This window comes from Etheostoma cragini, chromosome 20 (assembly GCF_013103735.1).
Source record: "Etheostoma cragini isolate CJK2018 chromosome 20, CSU_Ecrag_1.0, whole genome shotgun sequence".
Taxonomy (NCBI): Eukaryota; Metazoa; Chordata; class Actinopteri; order Perciformes; family Percidae; genus Etheostoma; species Etheostoma cragini.
In genome coordinates this window covers 4,353,568-4,377,341 of record NC_048426.1, presented here as the reverse complement: position 1 = coordinate 4,377,341, position 23,774 = coordinate 4,353,568, and the positions used below count along the sequence as shown (strand labels likewise).

The 23,774-nt window shown below is 42.7% G+C and overlaps 3 long non-coding RNA genes across 3 annotated transcripts; 2 read left to right on the top strand and 1 right to left on the bottom strand.

Moving 5' to 3' along the window:
* Window positions 1-958: 958 nt before the first annotated feature.
* Window positions 959-21,259, bottom strand: LOC117935829. Its single transcript, XR_004654828.1, has 3 exons — window positions 21,138-21,259; window positions 5,051-5,054; window positions 959-969 (listed from the first exon to the last, which is right to left on the bottom strand). It is a non-coding gene; the product is annotated as an uncharacterized LOC117935829 (long non-coding RNA).
* On the top strand, window positions 1,894-19,399 carry LOC117935826. The gene is made up of 3 exons (XR_004654826.1): window positions 1,894-1,905; window positions 19,196-19,204; window positions 19,290-19,399. It is a non-coding gene; the product is annotated as an uncharacterized LOC117935826 (long non-coding RNA).
* LOC117935827 lies at window positions 15,616-18,221 on the top strand. Its single transcript, XR_004654827.1, has 3 exons — window positions 15,616-15,629; window positions 16,378-16,379; window positions 18,158-18,221. It is a non-coding gene; the product is annotated as an uncharacterized LOC117935827 (long non-coding RNA).
* Window positions 21,260-23,774: the final 2,515 nt, after the last annotated feature.

Genomic DNA, 23,774 nt, shown 5'->3' with positions numbered 1-23,774 from the left:
CTGCCACCACAGAGGGCTGGCTCCGAATCTGGGTGACACTGGGTGACACGACAGGGGCGGGGGAGTGGGGGTTCAGGTCAAACCGGATGGCACTTCCTAGTCAAAAGAGGTGACATCTCAATCAAACAGAAAACTATATCCTGTGATTGTGAATCTTTAATGGTGACCTCACTCTGCACAAACATAACACAACAATATTAATACAGTCCTCCCAAACAGCATTTTTCTTCACATCAAACACATCTTTTTGGGGGCCATCTGCGGCACAATCCAAATGTCCACTTTGTGGAGTGGCAAACGGATCCCTCACAAACTTCCATCCCACATCACACATTCTGACTAGGGGTGGGGGGGAGGAAATCATCACAGCATAGTATGTGTTCAGTGGCAATACTCTATCGATACACAGACGCCAAGTATTGAACGGTTATTATATATGTGTTGGTCTTTTTTTCTGCTTGACAATCACATTTTGCAATAAAAATTGATAATAAAATTGAAGTGATATGAACAAACTGACTTTTTTTTTGTCGATGAAACAGATGTTGACAAAGTTCCTTTTAGGGACGTCATTTAAAACTGGGAAAAAATAGAAGTTGGAAAAAAGGTTATAAATTGCAATATATTGCAGAATGTTGCAATATGTTTAAAATTGCAATAACATTGTATCGTGGGATGTGTATTGTGATGATATCGTACATCGAGGTGTCTGACGATCCGCCCCCCCCCCCCCCCCCCCCCCCCCCCCCCCCCAATTCTGACGTGTTTGCCGTCATCCGCGTGTGGGGATTAAATGTGCTATAGGACTTAAATTGAGTGTTGCCGCAGTTACTTTAAAAAAATTGCAAGTTTTTTTACATATAGCAGCTGCCAATATCACCCCGACCCCTCGACATAAAAATGACAACCCTAACCCCAATATATCCATATTTAGCTGACACAAACTCAAAGTAGGGACTGTATTTTCAGCTAGAAAACGCACTTCTCTCTCCTCCCTCTGTTGTTCCGTTTGTGTCGCTGCGTGGTGCACCTGAACCGTCCTCATGCTTCACTCCCCGAGACACAAGAAGAAAGCAAAAATATGTATTTTTACTAAGGAATATGACAAAGATAATTTAACTTTAATCTGATCTGGTTTGGAAATAGTAACGCGTTAGATTACTTGCTACTGAAGAAAGTTACGTTTTATCCTTTCTTGTCACATTCACATGCACAGCTCAACATTTAGGGGTGTGAACATGCAAAGTCCACACTGCTTGACCACTATAGAGTATTTTGCTGAATGATCCACTGAATCCAATTGCTATAATGATTAATCATATTTCTCCATATCTCTATATCTGCACAGTGACAGATGGCCGCCCACCAAGAGCCGGGGTCTGACCAACGTTTCTGCCTTAAAGGAAGTATTTCTGTCACATCAAATGCTTGCTCGTGGGACATTGTTGGGTCTTTGTAAATTATAGAATGTGGTCTAGACCTACTCTATCTGTATCTGTAAAGTGTCTTGAGATAACTCTTTATGATTTGACACTATTAATAAAAGTGAATTGATTGTTACCCATGACTTACAGGTTATCTCAATGCTAAGAATGGTAGGCAGAGTTGAAATTTTGAATTTTGAAGACTGGATTCCATTGTATTTTTCCTTTTCTGTTCAAGGACTTGAATCTCTTGTGCAATCTCCTTTAGGAACCGTTTTCTGTGCAACAGTTCATGCATGTTTATCCCTCACATCTGTACACATCCTATCATGTCATACAGGCTAGTGTCCAGTCTGCATATGAAGCACATATCAAGCAACAAAACACAGTGAATTAGCTTTTTCTTGGAGGCCAAAACACTCCCTGTGTATGAATGTCAGCCTGTCATCAAGCTGCCTTGGCGACACCAAACTTTCCCTCTGTGCTCCAGCAGGACAAACTGCACCTACAGCTCTGGCACTTGAGCAGCCCTGTCTGCCTGCCACTGCCAGGGTGAAAGGCTGTCGAGTGGAGATGGAAAGTGAGAGCTAGAAAGAAGTGGAGGTGGGGTGGGGTGGTTGTGTGTGTGTGTGTGGGGTCGGGTGGGTTTGGGGGGGGGGGATTGCTTGAAGTTGAAGCCTGTTCTTTTGTGGAGCCCTGCCTTCTGATCATTTACATCAAGTTGACATTCGGAGAGTTTACTCTGGGGTCTGTAATTGTATTCTTTCGCCAGTTCTGCATTGCCAACCGTGAAAATGGAATCTTATCAACCCTGACCAATTTTTAATGTACAAAATGAATTGGCAGGGGTTCAAAAAAAGAGGGAGCTACAATTCAAATCAGGTGAATGATACACGGCAAATTCTTTCAGTGAATGATTGAGCGGCCCCCCCGCAACCTCCCACCACCTTATCCCCCCTGCATTCAACTCATCATATTACACCGGATTTATTTTTCTTTCAAAGCAAGGGTGAGCGTGGGGGGGGCCACCTCAAGGTAAAAATACATGTGTGTTCCAGTTTCTGTCTGTGTGCTCCTGCATGCTTGTATGTATGTGAATATACAGATATACATACCAGTGTTGATTCTGTATGAGTGCATGATTTCCTCTGTGTAGGGTGGGGGTGAGGAGACGCTTGGAGGAAATGTGTCAGCAGAATGGCACATGGGGTTAACTTGCCACATATTCACAGCCACCTCTGAGGTGGGTTAGCAAATTGGACTGATGACCTACAACAAAAACGGGCAGCCACCCAGAGACGCTACGGAAGATACCACCAGCCGTACATTTGTGAATTGCAAATGCATGTGTTGTTTTTCTTTTTAAATTGGGGTTGGATGTGAATCTGGAAACCAGAGTGAAAGTGTTTCTGCACGTCACCATAAAAAACCCTTTCCTTTATGGGTCAGAAACCTTCAAGTCTATTTCTAGGTATAATGTGTACATGGAAATATCTCAAAGATTAAAGGACAATTCTGGTTTCTAACAACTTGGCTTATTGTAGTTTTGTCCATTATTTTCATTAATTAGAATACCATTGCACTCACCAAAGTGATTGCTGAGATCTGGGAACACAGAGCAACAATGGAAATGCAAAACAATGTACATTTTTTATTCTTGTTTATTCTTGCGTGACTCAGATTTTATACAATTATCTAAACTACTGGGCTAGAAATCAGCCATGCTATTTTTAGGTTTGCAGCAAATATCTGAAATAATACTTGAATCAATCAGACGGGTCAAACATCTATCGGCTCACTTTCTAACACCACTGACAGAACAAATGGTGATCTCAGAGCTTTTAAAAGTCTGGATCCTCCCAGTTCTTTGTAGCTGGCTGGGTAACAGGCACGGGATGCTACGCTAACAGCGGGGGAGGTAGCTCATAATAGCATCAATCTAAGCTTTATTTTGTATTAACATCTATTATTTACTTAAGTTAAGATTTATACAACACGTAGCTTATGTTTTTAAAGGACATGGTCGGTCGTGACTACCCACCTCACTGGGTGTGTCAATGCAACTTTCTAATGGAGCCTGAACGCATCCCAGCTCCGGGAAGTGCAGCCATTTTTTTATGTTAAATGATCCAGGGAACGGCTTTCTTTTTGGGATATGTCCTATAGGTCAGTGAATAACTGATGATAGTTCTGTGGGTCATCATTGGGTTGACATGTTAGCTGGAACAGCTAGTTAGCACGGCAGTTAGCTGAAGAGGATACTTTTATTATTATTTATCAGTCACTTAAAACAGAAAGGCAATACATTCTGCAGATTGTGTGAGAACATCAAAACGAGCAAACACGTACACATTTGGCTTGGCGTCCGTCTACAGCATAGCTCCTCCGGCGTCCTTCATGGCGTTCATAATTTGTGCAACAAGAGTGTGACGTCACGTGCAAAGGGTCTAAATGTGGATGTTTTGTCTTTCCTTTCACTGTTTCTTCTAAATGCTGTGCACACGTTGTGTGTTTTCTTGTGTGTTCGTAAGCTGCAGTGCGTTGAGCTCTCAGGACCACGGTACATGCAACAAAGACTGAAATCAGGGACGTTGCCGTTACTAGGTCAGGGTCTTACACCACAAGCCCACCTGACTGCTCCGTCTTAGCAATGTTACTGATAGTGTATTTGAAATGAAGAAGTCTTTTTGGGAATTGTCCCTGTCTCTCCTCTGTAACAGCCCTGCTTTTGGGGTGTTTGTCCACTTTTCTTGCCATCTTTTAGATAATCACTCTCCAATCTCTGGTCAACATGTACGCACCACTTGGGTATTCCCGTCCTGGGACAAGATGATGATGTGAGGGGGAAAAACAAAAGGCAGCATAACGAAAGCCATACATATGTTAAAATCGCAGCAGTAATAAAGATTAAGTAGAAGTTAATGGCATCCTCAGTCATGCTCGTGGAGGTAATCTCTCTTTTTTAAATCAAAATTAGATTTGGAGGGGAGGAACAAACAGGGGGTGAGACTTTGGCGTAATATTTTAATCAAATTGTCATGAATGAGTGGATACAATTAGGGAGGCTGTCAGTCACTAAGGCAGATACCCCGTTGTTGTTCAGCTGGCAAGGAAGCTAAGATGGGGGGTGGGGGGTGGGGGGATAAGAGGATGAGCCTAGGATAGGAATGGTGAGAGGGCTCCCATCAGGTGCCGCATCAGTCGGGACAATGTGACCAACGTTAAAAATAAAGAAAAAAGCATTTTATGACGCTGCTTGCAAGTGTGTATGAGAGATAGGTTTAGGGTGTTTTAAGAGACAAATCTCCTCATCTAAATCTGTTAAATACAAAAATAAGAATAAGATAGGCAAGGCCACCTACAGAATGAAGAACTGGAGATAAAGAAGACAAGAGGGAGTCCCTCTTGGGGACAAAAAGGTGAGAAATAATAAAACTTTTAGGGATGGTAGAAGAATGAAAGTTATAGAATGATGCAAAAGAACTCTGTATGAAGGAACAAAAGAGGGTGAGTTATGGAGGTTTACATGTGCAGACAATAAAAAGAGCCCGACAAAGGGGTGAAACAAGCAAATCACCAATCCATGATGCTTCTCCTTCTCCCCCTGACCCCCCCTCCTTGCTTACATTCCTTCCCACTCTTTTGCATGATCACGCTAAAGCCTAAACAAGTGTGAAAACGTTTGCTTATTAGCCCAGTTTGGGCCAGGGCAGACATGTGCACAAACACCATCTCTGTTATCTGGGATCTGGGAGCACAGTTTGCTCATGCTGAGATAATCAATTTGTGACATACCTAAAGAAGACCAAGGTTGGTTTCCCCTAATTGGGCCATTACTGGATCAAGAGGCATTGACTAACGAGAATGGGGCTATGTTATTATTAGCTAGACACTGCATTATTTTCCCCTTCAATGGCTTCACTGGCTGGTTTTTCACCCCACAGTTAAGAAGCATAAACAAATCCTTTCATTTCAGAGGAAGATCGGAGTTGAAGTGGTATTGCATCCATCAGTGATTTATTTTTTCCTCTAAGTAAAATCATTAGATTTGCAGATGACACTCAGCTCTCCATATACAGCGGATTAGGGTGTCCCAGAGCTTTTTGAACGGGGTTCAAACATCCTTGCTTTATTTGTAGTAGTCATTACATGTTTGTACAATACAAATAGGACTCGTCGTCCTAAACCAAATCCTTGTTGGATGTACAGTAATTATGATTTATTAAATTAATCTGTCAGAGCCAATTCATCACTCCCTAAAACATCGCTAACGAGCAAATTGACATGTTAGCACAAACACAGAGGACAGGTATCTCCTTCAACATTTGGTACAACTAATTAAACACAATGGATGTCAGATGGAGTGACTGATGCCAGGCAGGAACGATGGTGCGCGGCGGCGGAAAAAATGAACTCGAGCAAAACCAAAAGCGCAGTGCCGTGTGACAATGAGGGAGTCGCTTCAGCCGGCCAGACACTTCACTCCACGTCGCTCTTTTCTGATTCATTTAGCTGCCAGGGAAATTGTGAAATATGCCGGAATTCTGCTGATGTTCTGTGTAGTCGGGTCTTTGACAGCATTTTGATTTTATTAGAACTTTAGAGGACAAATAGTGTGTGTGTGTGTTTGTGTGTGAGGGGTTCGGGTTATTTATTTTGAATCTAGTCATTGTCACAAAATTATTATTTTAATTTAATTTATTTTGAGACATGGCTCACTGTTGGGGTTAAAGTTACAGTAATGTCTTTCTAGGTGTAGTTGCCTTAACTGAATTCTGTATGGATTTTCTTCTGCATCCCTTCTTATGACAAATTAATGTGTAGTTTTTGTATAGTTTAGAGGCTGTATATTTATTGTAAATACAATATTAATGTATTTACAATAACAATGATTCAGTTTACATATTGCCAATTAAACATGTATTCATGTATCAAGTGTCTGATATGATATACTGTATATCTATTTAATTTACAGTCACACCCGTTCACTACAGCAGTTGTGCTGTCTGAATCTTCTTTACAACTAAAAGGAGAATTCTGGCCAATTTTTTATGTTAATCTTGATCACTACACTTGCACATTATATATTATATATAGTATCATATACTGGAATTCCTATAAACCTCAAGTTGTCTTCATGTCCATCAGTGAAGACGCTCTAGATCCTCATAGCAAACACTCAAGGAAGCTACTGTATATTCCCGTGTGTAACATATCATATATCTTGGGTGATAAACAGCCATTGAGAAAAGAGCTGTAAACACTTGAGGCAGGGCAGTAAAAGTAAATGGGATGTCCTCTGCATTTATGCACTGGCCCATCGATCAGAAGTGAAACCTACTGGAGACATCCCTGGACAGGTTGGAGTGGACACAAGGAGACCTAGTTGGGATGTTCTCTCTTTTAGCACAGAGTATGGCCATAGTGCATTGTGGAGTGAAATGCACAATTAAATGTCTGTCTGTTAGTGTGTCTGAGAGTCTGTCTGTCTGTCTTTCTGTCTGTGTACCTATCTGTGTGTGTGTATCTGTAAGTCTTGTGTGTCTGTCTGTCCTTCTGTCTGTCTGTCTGTCTGTCTGTCTGTGTACCTATCTGTGTGTGTGTATCTGTGAGTCTTGTGTGTCTGTCTGTCCTTCTGTCCGTCTATCTGTCCTTCTGTCTGTCTGTGTGTCTGTCTTCTATGAAATAGAATCCTTCCTGCGTCACTTCTGTAGCTGATCAGATCTGCTGAGTTTTTTGATCCCTTAACATTTCATCTAGTGCCATGTATGTATATAAATGTAATATTGTGATATTCCCATCAGCCTTGGTTGTACTTTGTGATTGCTAATATTAGCATGCAGATAGACTCTTATAGTCTCAAACCGCCTACTGTCACACTTCAAACACTTAGGTTTATGTATATAGTGTAAATAATGCAAAAAGTCACTGAAAGTACCCGGATGACTCCCTAAACATAATCAAAAGGTTCAGTGTGAAATGATGGACCCTACTCACACTAAATGGGCGCCATCTTGACTACAAAGCAGAAAGGGACCGGCAGCTGATTGGACGAACGCGTCACGTGGGTCTGGCTGGATGGAATCCGATCTCGTATTTTCCAAAAATAGTTCATCAAAACGTGATTCTGGAAACATTTTAAGCGAGTAACAGGCAAAGCAGTTGCTGAATCTGTCTTCATTTTAGATCGACAGAAAAAATATTTCCACTACTCATTTGCATACAGGAAAGCGGGCTGGAAAATGGCGTTCACATGTGTTGCTTTCATCACGTTCATTGCTATCATCATTTCCGGTTAGTGTTTTAACATAAGTGTTCAATATTTATTTATCATTAATACTAACCATTTAATTTCATTACTGTGCCATATTTAATACTCAGGACTTTTGATACACCAAACTGTATTTGCATAATGTGTATACAAACCCTTTATCTTTTACACTATTTTATATATGTATTTAGATGCTCTCAGGACTGTTCACCCCTCTGTTTTTTTCTAAACCACTTATATTTTATATATTTTCATAATTTGTGTTGACAATGTAAAGGGGTTGCTCCAGTCTCATAGCACAGGTACTGCACTTGTGTATAATGACAATAAAGGCATTCTATTGGATTCTATTCTATTTTGGGACAATCCTAACCATCAAAAGTGGGCATTACAGCAGCAAGTGGTCAGTGCACATTAGCGCTGTGTGAAGTATGAGGAATGAGTCTCAAACCAGAGCCATGCTCTTCTCTCAGCATGAACCATTTCTTAATCCTAAACTACAAGTGTTGTTAATAAACCTTAGCCAAACCGTAACTTAAACCTTATTACAGTTTATTTTTCATCACCCTGATCTTTTCCTAATCTACTCTAACAAGTTTACAATGGAAAGTGATGATTCAAAAGCGCATGACCAGCTAATGATTGTTCAGTATTGAAGTATTGATAAGAAACCCCCTCAAACATGGGCAGATGCATAGTTTTACTCCCCACGGATGCCAGTTCTGTGACACCCTACCTTCTCTGCTGTGAAAAAGCACGCCTCTCACATAAACTATAAAAAATACTTTTATACAGCATCACAAAGTTCCTCTCTCATCCATGCTGGCATTTTACATTATGCACAGCGTTATCAATAATCATCACCAGACTAAATCTCTCTTTATTAATGTGTTGTGTGCCTGGGGCCTGAGCCGGGGGGCAGCCTGACTGAGAGCCCTATTCATGCCAACGTGGTTCCTAGTCATTTGTCTAGATCATGGGCCCATGCATCAGGCTGAGATTGAGCTCCAGCCAAGCTCTACCATTTAATCAGCAGGTTAATGCCAGCCTCTGAGGGAGCGGGGTGGGGGGTGGGGGTTAGAGAGGTGTCGGCCATATTGGGATTTCAGCCCATTTACAAAGTGTGCATAGGAAATTACCAAGTGCCCACATGTCAACCATACCCCCGAGGCGTGCTGTTAAAGCTAGCATTATGGGGGAAAAGGGGGAGGATGACGACAGAGGGGGTGAGACATACTATTATGTCCAGAAGAATTGTATTTCTCTCCCTGTTCCCTGTCTTACTCTTTCTCCCTCTCTACCCACTCTGACATTTTCACTCTCTCTCTTCTCTCTGTCTCCATCCACCTGTCTTCCTCCTACCCGCCTCCAGTCTTTATCTATTTGTCTTGTCATTCTCCTTCACTCCCTCCATATTCACTTCCGAGCTCTCTCTCTCTCTCTCTTTTTTTTCCCTCTCCCTCTCGGTTGTCCTCTTCTTTATCCTTTCTCCCTCTCTGTCTGTCCCCTCTATTCTGGGGGAACATGGCGTCCCAGAGCCCCGTTGAAATGTAACTGCCGGTATATGTGTGTGTGTGTGTGTGTGTGTGTGTGGATGCTCGTGCACACATGCTTGCTTGCCTGCTCGTGCTCTGGCAATATGCTCTCACTCAATCAGATTTGCATAAGTAACCTCTCAGCAGGCCTGCTCCACTGGCCAGGTGCGTTGCTCTATTTGCATATAGAACTGTGAGGCTCCCCAGAGTCACTTTAGACTCCAGTGACTGCTGAGTGAGCCCACATGAAATCTGAATTAAAAACCCTCCGCCTGCCCGTCTGACACCCTCCTCCATCCCTGCCCATCCACATACCTACTTTACCTCACTCCATCTCTTTCCTCCTTACATATCCTCCTATCTACCTGGATGGCTACCTCCATCTCTACCAACGCGTCCTTCTTGAGTTACCTTTGCCCTGAACACCTCTAAGCGCCCTGATCCATCCTACTAACCTCTCTGCACAGCCACTTTCATTAAAACGTGTCCTCTACTGCTATCTGGGACTTGGCATCCATGTTGGCCTGGCTCCGTTCTCCAGCTTTTACACAGTCAAAACCTCCCAAACAAAACATTAGTGGACATTCAGTTATTATTTGTAAGTTTTTATCTGGACAGCATCCTGTTGACATCGTGCAAATACTGTCTCAGAAGCAAAGATGGAAGAAGTATGTTGCAGTAGTGTGTTACACTGCTGCAAATCGTCTTAGAGATGTCGGGGCTACTAAGTATGTAGATGCAGCCCCAATTGTGTTTGCAATAGTCATACATGTAGATACGACACAATCCCTTATGTCTTCATGTTGCCATACATACCCTTTGCATTTGCCTCCTCTCCCAAGCATAAACAGGGCTCATTTGTTGCCATGGTACCATCAGAAATCCTGCATCAGTTGGTCAGTAAGTTGCATATGTTGAACTGGTGTGGAAAAGACACTTTTTAGGTTGAGATGCTGGCTATCGTTCTTGACAGATTGACTGTGATATTGTATTGCTAGTCATCATGGAGATTAAAGTACATTTGGCTTGTTAGATAATTTGATGGGTTCAGAGGCCTTACTCCATCTATTCCATCACCTACAAAACTAAAGAAAACCAGACAAGAAAACATGTGTTTAAGAGCTATTTCTGTCAAGGTTACTGGTGGATGAGACACAGTTCTTTGGGCCTGGGTGGGCACATGTAGGACCATTTTTATTTGATAACCAATGATATTATAAAAAATCTAAATAGACAACATTTGCAGTACAGTATCAGTCTCTCCTCTTTCCTCCTATGTAAATGCCAGGAAGGCGATAATGAAATGCATGGCCCGCTCTTTTAACACGTCATGACAGCACCACAGAAAATTGGCTCACTGGATCTCAGCGGTGTCCCATTTCTGGGGGATAAAACTTGTAAAACAATTCATTTTAATACACCGCAAACCCACAGTTTGCTTCAGACCAGGCAAGAATGCATAATTCCCCTGGTTCTGAGCTTGACCTCGACTTAAGGGTGTCCCTAACTAAGAGCTATTTGGTGAAAAACCACTGGCCATGCTCTATGTCATTTGTACTTCCTTATATGTTAATGCATCCAGGAATTTATTCTAAGACCCTCGGAGAAAAAATAGGGGACGCCACAAGGGAATACCGATGGCTGAGCAATATCCTTTTTTCATGAACAGAGGAAATTGTTCAGTGACCCTTTGAGGTCTAGCCCATTTGAATATGTGTGTTGTCCCTGTCTCTAGCCTAATCAGAACAGATTGAGTCATGGCCGAAACACAACAAGGGTGGTTCAATAAAATGAAATGCATTTGTTCTGGTCCTCTTGATAGAAATGCACTTTCAACCAACTATGCCTGCCAACTAGTATGCATTTCAGATTTTTCAAAGACAAAAAAAGAAATATTGCATAATTGAAGCGGACAGCTAACGTAGATTTACAAAAGAAACGGAAGTGATTGGAAATACTTAAGCTGTGTTTTATTATATTTAGAACTTTTATCAAAGCTAGTTCCTCTTGCCTTACAGGCACTTCATTTGCATCTATTGTTTATCCTCAGCCCTGCTTCTTCCTCCTCTTCAGTTTATTTCAATCTCCTGCATTCTTTGAAGTTCATCTGTTTTCTGGCGACTGCAGGTCAGCCAGCCTGCTGTAGGCACATGAAAGGACACTTGTAATATACAGAGAGGGCAGTATTGGAGGCCGGGCAAAAATATAATAACATAAAAAAAGGTGAAGGCGAGCAGAAGCGCAAGGTCTTCATCTCTCATGTATAGAAATTGGAAACGTCTGACCAGCCGGGGGTTGCTTATCTCAGAGGGCTGATAGCATCACGAAACAGGCCTGTAATGGCCACATGCTCCACTTGATAATCCCCCCCTTCCCGTCCCTTCTGCCGTCCGACCGCAGATACGAGGCCCCCGGTCTCAGGGCTTAGAGGCTTGGAGAGCAGGGGAGCATTACCGATACAAAAGAAATGCATTTGGGCTCTTGCGGTGCTCCGGCGGACTGGGTTAACATAATAGCTTCCCCTCCCTAGCCCTTGCCTTGTTTTTGATTGATACTTTTCAATTACAGTCCACTCTCGTCCGAGCCGGCCCTGCACAGCCACCCCCCCACTCCCCCACACTCCCCCCTTCCCCAAACATTCAAAATGCTATTTTTCCCACTGTGTGATAACTTCAAACATTTAGGGGGTACAAGAGCACTGGTAACCCTGTTTAGCCGGCGCAGTAAATTGGTTCCATGTTCAACATAATAGCACTGACAGGCTTTTGCTAGGGAAATCAGTCCAGCAAAGGGACATGCCAACGATAAGACATCCAGCTTTGAAATTCTATTTCTCCGTATCAGAATTAAATCTGGACTTTATATTTCTTTTTGCCCGGGCGCCGGCTCTCTCCGGTCGCTTCCCGGCCTGTACTATTTGATCATGGGGTGACAACTAATACTTACCCCTGAGATCCTTTGCTCTCTATTTTCTGGGACTTAGGACCATATTTTTTTCTTTTCCCTTGTTATTTTTCCTCTTCCTTTTAAAAAAAAAATCCATATTGGTTGTCAAAATCTCAAATGATTTGTCCGTCCTGGGGATGTAATGCTTTCTGCACACAGCATTCACTTGTGCAGTATCGTGCACAGTTAAACTGAAAAGTGGTTAAACGTGTATCATGGGAATCAGCATCTTTACAATGAAGGTACATAATGTAAATGTAAGGTGCAGCGGGATGGAGGGCTGTAGCTCAATGCCTTTAACAACCTTTCTCAACCTGTATCAGCTCCATGCATATTTGCGCCCTATCTCGCGCCAGGAATCTCTGAGTAAACATATTTGTAAGCAGCAGCAGTGCTGTAATCATTAGCAGAAGGAACGCTTTGCAGCGGTATCTGGGCCGATCTGATATTCATGTAGCTCCCGATGACAGCACCAGGCCCTGCAGATAATTAATCTATTTAGCTCAGGGGGTGGAAAGCCACCCGTCGCTAGGTCAGATAAGTTTGTGGATTTACACATTTTAAAGTCATCCAGTCCCTCAATGGCACCAAACTGTGCGATATTCTAATGCCATTAATTACTATTTCCGACTGGATGGTCTCGGCTGTGTCTGGACCAGCTGTTTCATCAAGCGTGTGTGCGTGTGTGTGTGGCTACAGAGAGTGTCTGTGTGTGTGTGAGTGCTACACCCACTCTCAGTGCACCTCACATGCATCCTTTCGTCATGGGGTGACATTCTGAAAGACTCCTGCTGTAACTCAGCCCTCCATCGCAGAGTAGCAATGAAAGAAATGTGCTGTTTTGTCCTCAGATCTTTATCAAAGAGACACTTTTCATATAAGAACAGCAGCAAACAAGAAGTAATTTTTGTTATTTTTAAAGATAGCAATATAATATTGATATTCATGGACTATAGCAACCACTGCCAATAGAGTAGAACAGAACGATCCGCGTGAGGTGAAAAACAGCTTCTGCGTCAGAGCACACAGTACCTCCATAGAATGTAGTGCGACGTTTCCCTTTAAGCTTGAAAACCTTATTTAAATATGTGGATGTTTAGCACCATCACGTCAGTGGCTGCTGACAATCACTGCATTGAAAACGACTTGATTGGTTTTGAATGGCAGTGTATCAGCTGAGAAGAGCAGTGGGGGTCCATGTGTAACATACTATATTATATATTCAAGTTTCAAGCAGCTCTTTGTGTGCTCTTCTAAGCATCTGTTCTTTGGCTGTGTAATTTTGAGAAGTAAAATTAAAAAAGTTCTACAGTGGAGGTAATGTGTTTCCTGGAAGTCAGTTTGGAATATTAAAGCTGCACTTTTCGATATGTTGATATAAACTATTGCTTTAGGCTACTATGTGTGATGGAAAAGGGCTCTGCAGTTCACCTCAACTTCACAGAGCCTTTTTTTAGTGACGTTCATTGTTCAGCTTTTAGAGCCCACAATGTGGCTTACTGTTGCAGTGTAAAAAGCTGTGATGACGCCGCTGTACTCTACCTGCTCAGCAGCAAACAGCAGACACACACAGTAAGAGACTAGCTGGTGGACATAGCATTTAGCAGCTAAAGAGACTACTGGCATTGCATTCATTGTAGATCATAGAGCTAATTTAAAGGCAGGGGAAATGTACTGTTAGACAATGCAATGTTAGAAGACACAGTATGAGACTAAATAGATTGGTCTTTAGGTGCTGTTTTAAGCTGTCCGTAGTGACCAGTGATCTGAGTCCAAAGAGAGAGACTTTCACGACTTTAGTTGTGTGATCACAGGAATCTTGAATTAGATTGCAGTAGCATTCTGGACCACTTTTAAACAATGCCGGGATGGCTTAGTCACCTTCATCTCAGCTGTAGAAACATCGGGCCTAAGCTAGAAAAGAACTGAAACAAATCAAACACTTCACATGCTGGTCAAGAGAAGCCTATAAAGAAATCAAGCTGTTGAATTTAATAGAAACGAAGAAAGTACATTTGATGCATTTCGCAGTCCTAAAATATGAAAAGGTTTGCATTTAACGACTTTTAACATTTGCTAAATATGTCAGAAGTCCTACAACTCTGGAGCAACTAGGGGTTAAGTGTCTTGCTCAGGGACACATTGGTCGATGTATCGCAGTGGGTCTCCCACACCCAGGGCATGTGCCATATCCACTAGGCAATTCCTTATATTCTGCACTATCAGTGTTGGTGCGTCCTATAGATGTCAGAGGGACATCAGCATCCCCAGTAATCTCCCGGCTCAGATTTACACATTCCAAGCATGCATTAGGAGGAAGGGGGGCAGGAAGAGACATAGAGAGAGAGAGTGACAGAGAGAGAGTGAGAGGGAGGGAGGGAGGGAGGGGAGCGAGGTGCTCCCGGGTTCCCTGCTCTGACATTGTGAGTGTCAGACTCCGATCACTTTAATCAGAGCGGGGATATGCATGATAAAACGGATAAGGGACTTTAATCAAAAAAATTCGCTGGTCTGGAAACGTGACACACTCCGACAAGCACGCCTCATCCCCCCAAACCCCCCACCCCCCACCACCCACACCCACCCCACGCCCACATCTCCCCAACCCCCAGTGTCACCGCCACCGCCACCCCGGTCTGGGCTCGCCGTGAATATGCATGGCCAGCCGAGACATACGTAGTTACACCACATTAAAAAATGTCCCATTGTGTCTTCTGTTGAGGAGGAAATAAAACACATAACATCTAAACATGCACCATGTACTCTTGACCCCCGCCACACATCATACATGCTCACCCCAGCCCCAAAGTGATGGGTGCATGAATATTGTTCTACACATTTCAAATATAGACTATAAAAGCAGAAACAAATCCACACGTTGCTGCTTATTCCACAGGATTGATTTGTGCGGCAGCTGCGGCTCCTCCACACATTTCCCTCTTCATCACGTGTTAATGGGATTCATGTTCCCAGTCATAGGTTCATGTTAGTAGACGCTGCTACTGTATGCTCCGCTGATGGTTAATGATAAATTACACGTGTTGGAATTGACACGCGGACATGTGCCCTGACATGAAATATAAATACCCTCATTTGGATAAGTTCATATATTTAAATGAAATCACTGCTGATACTGTGGAGACTTCTAGCACATGTAAGGTGTACGTAAGTGCAGGTACACGCACACACACACACGCACACACACACACACACACACACACACGCGCACACACACACACACACACACACACGTTATAATAACACATAGCAGTATAGTTTGATGGCGGCAGAGTGTGCATAGAGAGGCTGCTACAGTAGACATGCGTAATAAAGGACTGGCTGGTCATGTCCTTTGAATCCAACAGGAAAATGCAACAGTCAGCTGTAAGGATGTGTCAAAGAAAATCACAGATATTTAAAGTTTTAATACTATAGTTTTCATAACTTAAGCAAGTTTTGTAAGGATAGCAGAAAATGTTCACCTTGGAAATCCAAAGTTCACAGGAGAGCGCAATGTGAATTAGATCAGCGTGTCAGTCTGGCAGCGAGCAATGCTGCTCAATAACTATGCCCTGGTACTTGAGCTGCACCAATCACATCGCTGTATCTGATATAGGCGGGGCCAGAGGTGAGCTGCACCAATCACATCGCTGTATCTGATATAGGTGGGGCCAGAGGTGAGCTGCATCAATCACATCGCTGTATCTGATAAAGGCGGGGCCAGAGGGGAGCCGCACCAATCCCATCGCTGTATCTGATATAGGTGGGGCCAGAGGCGAGCTGCACCAATCACATTGGTGTATCTGATATAGGCTGGGCCAGAGGTGAGCGGCACCAATCACATCGCTGTATCTGAAATAGGCGGGGCCAGAGGCGAGCTGCACCAATCACATTGGTGTATCTGATATAGGCGGGGCCAGAGGGGGGCTACACTAATCACATCGGTGTATCTGATGTGGGCGGGTCAGTGTAGTTTTAACACTTGTTACTCAACAGGAGGAAAGTGCATTTGTTGGGTTCTATGTGCTGTAGTGAGTATGGCACAAAGGATTAAGATGTCTCAGGCTTTGGTAGACTAATTGTTAGTTAATAAATTCATTGTTGGTTTAGTTTTAGGATTCATTGACAATAAGAAAAATATGTCTCTAGGCTTATCCTACATCCATATTAGCACCAAGTCTTTTTCAATGAAAGTAGCTAGCAGTGGCTCAAAATGTCCCCAAAAGTCCCGAGATGACATCATACAACTTTTTGCATATTGGTGACATCATCATGCATCATTTGCGTGAAGCTTAGCGATTGTGTCAGCAGACTGTGCACGGGGCAAGCAGAGAGGGACAGAGAACCGGTGCAGTTGGCGGAAGGCCGTGGACTGGGATCACTCAGGGCAGCGTGCATGGGAATCAATTACAATAATAAAGTCACTCTTCACGCTTCAAAAGTGACTACTTGTGCCTAGCATTGCAATTTTTTTTGTTGCTGTGTGGTTTCCGTTTCATTCTAATTTTGAGAGCATTTGTTGCAACCTCTGTGTGCGTTGGATGTGCGTAGTGTGAGTCCTCTGGGTGTAGTGTGAGTAGAGAGAGAGAGAGCGAGAGATGGTGGATGCGCTCAGAGCCAGCAGCTGTTGGCAATCGTAGCACAGAATACATTAGCAATAAAGTTGTCAAGTGGTAGTAAATGTCCAGTGTAGGTTTCAGTTTGTCCACAAATAAATGCTGCAGCTCATTAAGACCCAAAAGTTCCCCGGGTCCTTCGCGCTAACCGCTGAGCACCAACGGCAGCCCTGGAGGCCAAAACAGAGTCTGTCCTGTGCTTCCTGGCCGCGCTCTGCAAGCAAGTGCCATGGTAAGACTAGTAACAGAGAGAAAAAGAGAGTGTGCGTGTGTGTTTTTATGCTTTGGGTGGGAGGTCGGGAGGGACCACATCACAGTATAATTACTTCCTGAGCTATGCTAATTAATTAGCACATACATACATTTCCGTGCGGGTCATACATCCTGAGCCAGATGGTCTAAAAGAAAACATGTATGTGCGTTGAGTGCCATCAGGGAGCAAATAAATAGTACATAGCAGGCGTAGCTGCTGACATTAGCATAATGTATTGGTTAGAGCACTGCAGACAATAAAGACAATTAACTGTGGGATAGCGGGGACACTTCCTGAGAGCCTGCTCTGCAAAGTGGAATGGAAACTCTGGCACACTTTCCACTTTCAACACTGATGGCTCGGTGTTCTCCATTAGCTACTTTTATTGTCCACTAACCTCCTGTGTGTGTGTGTGTATGTGTGTGTGTGTGTGTGTAAAAATGTGTCAGCTAGCCTCACATACAAATGTTTTATACCCTGGGTCAATATTATGGGGGATAGTAGTTTTGATATAAGACTGCCATGCTGCCAGACAGCAGTGGAACTTGCAACAACAACTTGGATGTTTTAAATCCATGTCGTGTATGTAAAGCAACAAAAACATGACTTACACAGATGGAGTGGGGGAGAAGTCTGTTAGACTGTACAGAGCTCATAGAAAACCCAGCAAGGTGCTTCATTTCTTCCTTGCCCACAGACTGAATTGATGTTTTGCACCAATGTGCTCAGCATTGCCAACCCTGGCAAAAATATTGACAATGAAGATTAAAATTGTATTTCAATTTCCGGATGATTGACTACAGTCTGGAATGGCCACTATTGATGACTTTAGAAACGTACATTAAGCGGCTAACATCTGGAACACGGTTCAAACGACCGTGGGGCCGTCTCCCCAGTGCTTCCCGACCACCTTCCCGAAATAGCAAAGGTGTAACACGTGCTAATAAAATAGATAAAGTTGTGAAAAACTAAAACTGGGAACCAAGGATTCAGCCCATTCAAAACAGGCACACTTTCCAAATGGGCACTGTTACATGTAGAAAAGATACGATGCATATGATTCTTTTTTGTATGTCAACTTTAATCGCTAATTGCTACAAGCCTCTTTATAGCCGATACAAAGCAGCATTAGTATTCATTTGGAGTCGGTGTTTGTAGACACCTGATGAATGTCCAATAATCACTTTTCCCTCCACCAACTCCTAAGGGAAATATCTGTCTCTTTAGCTGCTAAATGCTCCACTGTGTTCACCAGTCAGTTACTAACTTTTTCTCTCTGCTGTTGGCTGCTGTGCAGTTATTGTACAGGGATTAAATCAGATATATACAGTAGATTCTTTCTTTTTACTGAAAACAGCTGCTGCTGCTTTTGGAAATGAGGTTGGTGAGACTCGAGAGACCGGACCAAGCAAAAGACACTGAGAAGCTCTTTAAAGTTAAGGTGAACTGCAGAGCCCTTTCCCACAACGCATAAAGCAATTTCTTATTTCGAGTTATTGATTGCAGCTTTAATTATCATAAGAAGCTAATAATATTTAGCAGAACTACAGGGAGTAGCTAGCATACATTTCCTTGGGTTAATTTCATTCACAGTACAATATAGAAGAAATGCTTTGTACTGACCATAGGGCATATTGACTGTTGACACCGTGAAATCAGGCAACATCAATATGCCTGATATTTATTGTAACATTCCCCTAACATGTCTCAATGTGCTCCCTATTTAATTCATGGTTCAGATTTCCACCAGTTTGTATGGGTGCCCTCTGTATTCTAATGCATCTCTACTGTGTGCAGTCTGTAATATTATATGTTACAATCAAGTTATTTCCATTTAAGGAACATTGCAGTACATCAAATAAAAAAGTGATATTTGAAGACAGATGGATTGATTGATTAATTCATCCATCCATTCCTTCATTCATTGATGCAGAAAGAAGATCACAAACACATTTATGACTGCTGTTTTATATTACATTATATTTTGACCTGCCTATGGTAACTTATACCGTTCACTAGAAAAGAAACTACAGTCTGACACCATATCACGTCAAACGTTAAAGGCTGTCATACTATGTAAAGACTGGGGATCTTGCAGGGTCACATGTCACAAGACTACAACTAGATTGGTTTTGAAAGATTTAGCCAAGCTAGCGTTTGTTGATAACTTTAAGGGAAAGTTTGCCAATGACAGTCTCCGGTACCGGAGGTCTGTGATTAAAAAACGTAGCACCCTAAACTCAGCGCTTAGTACGGCGCCATAGCAACCATAAACACCAGTGGCTCTAGCCGTTTGCTGCTTCCTGTTTGGTGCTGGAGGGAGCACACCCATTGGTTCTTGGCAACGTTCATGTGACTTAGCTTCACTAGCAAGACTTCTACATTTGGATAATATCAAGCACATCCAGATGGGAGAAAGTTTTAGGACCCTTTTTCACCAAACAATGGAGACAACAGGAGCCCCCCCGACTCGAGCAAGACTCATTTCCATATTGGAAATTAATCTACAACAGTGGAATCTCTTGAAAAGTTGTTAGGTGTGAAGTCAGCATTAGATGGCTTGATAACTGAGTAATATGATAAGATAAGATTAGAAATGTCTGTAATATGAGAAAGCTGTTTTTGACTCAGAAACACCAGTCACAATACCTTTATAAGTATTTAACAATGTAATGAGAAGAGATAAAGTTTGCAATCTTCCGCCTCTACTTGCAGGTGTGTTTGTAGAGTAGTTTATCGTTGTTGGCGACCTCGGAGCGATTACATGTTGCAAAGTTGCTCCTCTGTAAATTTGGGATTGGAAGGAAAACAGCAAAAGCGTTGTTGTCTCCTCTCTCAGTGTCTCCGGTGCCTCTCATCCCAGTCACTAGCTCACCTTCCAGAACAAATCCCTCTAATTCTTTAGATGATCATTTGGAGGGCAAGGAGCTTGTTAGCCTAATGATTAAGTTTAACCAGCCCTTTAAGAATATATGGATGCGCTTCAGCTGAGCAGAACAGTGTAATGGTTTGGAAATGAGACAGAGGATGGGGAAGAGAAGGAGGGCAAGGGGAGGAGGTAGAGAGAGAGCTGAAAAGATGGCAGCAGTAGAGTCGTGGATGGACTGGAGTTTATTTAGGACTTTAGATGATGTACCGTAAGGAATCCTAATGCAGTAGTCAATTCTGGATGTGATGAAGACATGGATCAAGGTTTTATCAGCAGAGAAGGTGAGTGATGCGTGATAAAGGTACTTTACTGTCACATACACATACATGTAGTGAAATTCATTATCTGCATTTAACCCATCCCTCAAGGGAGGATTGGCCTGCCATTCACAGCGCTCCAGATCTGAGGGCACTGACTGGAGAACCTAGTACTTTTTTTGACGGAGCACCCGAAGGACACAAGCATGGGGAGAACATACAATCTCCACACAGAAAGGCCCGGACCGACCTGGATTCAAACCCAGAACCTTCTTGCTTTGAGGCCGCAGTGCTAACCGTCGGGCCCCCGTTGATTAATTGATGGATTTCTGGATCAAGACAATGAAAAGTAATCCATAGGATGACATGCTAAAGTAAAATACTTATTTCCAACACGGTCCTTGTTGTTACACACAGGAAACAATCAACAACAAGGTGCCATCAACTTATGCCCAACTGTTTTTTTTTTACAGCAGGTTACACTCTGACAGAGCAGGTAAAATTGAGTTTTGCGACACAGCTAACATGACAGCTTCTTCAATTTTGGACTCTAGTAGCTAGTAGTGGCCCTACACCCATACTCCTGAAGTACCCCTCACAAGATACCCTAGTGGTCAAAGGCATGTGCCTTTTCTAAGTCTACAAAACTCATAGAGACTGACTGGACACTGCCTCACCTGAATTCGAGATTTGGAAATGCCACTTGTGGGACAGGGACCTACCACCATTATGCAAAACTTTACTTTAAATGGACAAAAAACAGGATCAGGTCAATGTCTGAGGAATTCTTGCTTGCGTTTTCATGAGTGTTGACTTGTATCATTGAATCATGAGTTATGTAGTCTATATCCACGACGTTGGACTTCCTGTTGAATAATTCCCCCTTTTCAGCTGGATGTCCAGTACCTTCCGCTTTCTCTGTGTGTAATTCTAACCTCTGGTGGATTTCTGAGGACTCTGGTTACCTGGTCCTCAGATGTCGGCAGGATAAATCCAGACAGCTAGCTAGACTATCTGTCCAATCTGAGACTAAAACAACCTTTGTTTGTACAATTGTTTCACCAAAACCATTTCCTTCCCAAGGCTATTTTTCTAGACCATGAATTATGATACCCACTGTTTCAACTGCACACCCACTATCTCCCACTCCCCCTACTGAGTATTGATTCTGCTCTGTGGTCTAGTCTGATATCATCTCCCTCTCCGCTGCCTATTTCTCCTACAGGTTGGGACCAAACTGCTGACCAAAGTCACCGTGAGTTCGCTCTCTTGCTTGCAGCTTTACGCGTCCCACAAGCTGAGCTCTGAGCCTCTGTTTGACTGGAGATCTGTGTTATTTGTTTTATTCAAGATGGTAAGATAATGGAATTGGTGTTTGGCAAAGGTCTTTGCAATATTATTTCTATTTAGCCCTGTTATCTCGTGAGATTTATAAAGAGAAGATACGGATGAGTCCTGTTTCCCTTTCCATTAGACACACCTTCAAATTAATGAGGACAGGTAAAGGGGGGGAGGGGGTATTGTTGCTCACCTAATTTCTTTGAGTTTTAAATATTGAGGAGAAAAGAGGGAATATATACTATTGATGTTATCATAGCATTTAGCCACTGGTCACACCGATTCAATTTATTTGTTTTTTAATGAGTCCTACAGTATAATAGGGCTGTCTATGACAGCATGGCAGATAAGGGACAATGCAACATTATCAATTAATGGACTGCGATGCGATTTTACATTTATGCAAACACTGATTATGAAATGCTCATCAACATTTGTGTAGTGTATATTATATGCAATCTGTGGATGTGCTAGAAATAATAAATGATAAAGCCTGTTCTTCTTTTGTCTTGAAATGAAGTAAAAAAGTGTCTCAAGTTTGACTCTCAATAGTTAGTTTGTTCAGCCATTTATTCTTCCAAAAAGGATGTGTGTATATTTACATAATTATAAAAAGGTTATTTGATATAGTGTAGTGAATGTGACATACATAGTTCACCTAGGTTAAGAAGTGTGGTTCCACACACTGTTGATCATAGTCACTTCATGTGATGATGATTGTTCGGGGATCACGGTCCCTTTAAATGTCGACCATGCGTGATGACGTGGTTTTGTTAGCGTTTTCGCGCATTTGTGTGCTCCACGTGAGAAATTGTCTTGTGCGTTTTGTTACAATTTCCACAACAGCCCCTTTTACAGACAAATTGCTTTACAAGAAAAGCATTTGTGTTAACACAGAAGAGTTGGTTAGTAATCACACACAGGCCTGAAATACACACACATGCTCAGGACCTATACATTCACTAATGGAGAGATGTCAGAGTGAGTGGGCTCAAAATGCACCAAAAAAACGCTGCATCCAGATTACACAACAGAAGTTCTCCACGTCTCTAGTGGGAGCGCTAAGTGGAACAGCTGGGTTTTTTGACCCCTCAAAGAGAGAGAGAGAGAGAGAGAGAGAGAAAGAGAGAGACAGAGAGAAAGAGAGAAAAATAGAGAGAGAGAGAGAGAGAGAGAGAGAGAGAGAGAGATATTAGCCGTCTAACGTTGCCGGTAAAAGATTCGGATCTGCTGCTTTTGCCACCGGACACTGAGGGCTACGAGATCCAGTATCCTGACCATGTGACTTCCCTTAAAGATAAGAAGTCCTTCAAAACAAAAGCCCTCCAGGACTCACCTTGCTGATTTTTAATGTGAAAGGAAACTTTCACAGGTCAAAAGCAACCTGTTTTTCTTTACCCATCACCCTCCGGCCTGGCATGCAGTCTTTGGTAAAACCTTCACCCATGTTAAGAAGAATGGAATTAGCAAAGGAAGAAAAATTACAGTCTGGGATGAAGACCCCACCTGCCCTAGTGGAACCCACTACACCCCACCCAACCCCCTACCGCTTACTCGGCCCCAAATCCCCCTCAAACACACATAATGAACACAGACATTGACACACACACTGACCAAAGCACTGATATCCCCAATCACACACACACATCACACATTTCTCAGATCATATTAATGTATGTCTCAAACGTTGATATAAAACCTCTTTCCAGGCCAAGAAGGAGTGAAACTCTGGAGCCCCAGAACGTCCATGCAGCCCTCCACAGAGAAATACTGCAGAACGTCCATGTAGCCCTCCACAGAGACGTACTGCAGAACGTCCATGTAGCCCTCCACAGAGACGTACTGCAGAACGTCCATGTAGCCCTCCACAGAGACGTACTGCAGAACGTCCATGTTCTACCTGCCACAGTCCCCCCTCACAGAGAGACCTACCTGCATGCCTCAGCCCCCCAGCCAGAGAGAGCACATAGCAATCATAGTACTTAATATCATTGGAGTTGGATGTGAAACACAGATCCGCTGTCTAGACTAAAGTCATTCTCAATTAGTAGCTGATACATCCAGGGTTTTTACTACACAAAATTTGGGGGTATTACAACAGATCCTGAATTTGTTAAAAGTGTGAATAATTTAAATATTGTCATCCTACATAAAACATGGATACTAATTTTCCTAATAATAACATTGGATTTTCTGTACCTTCTG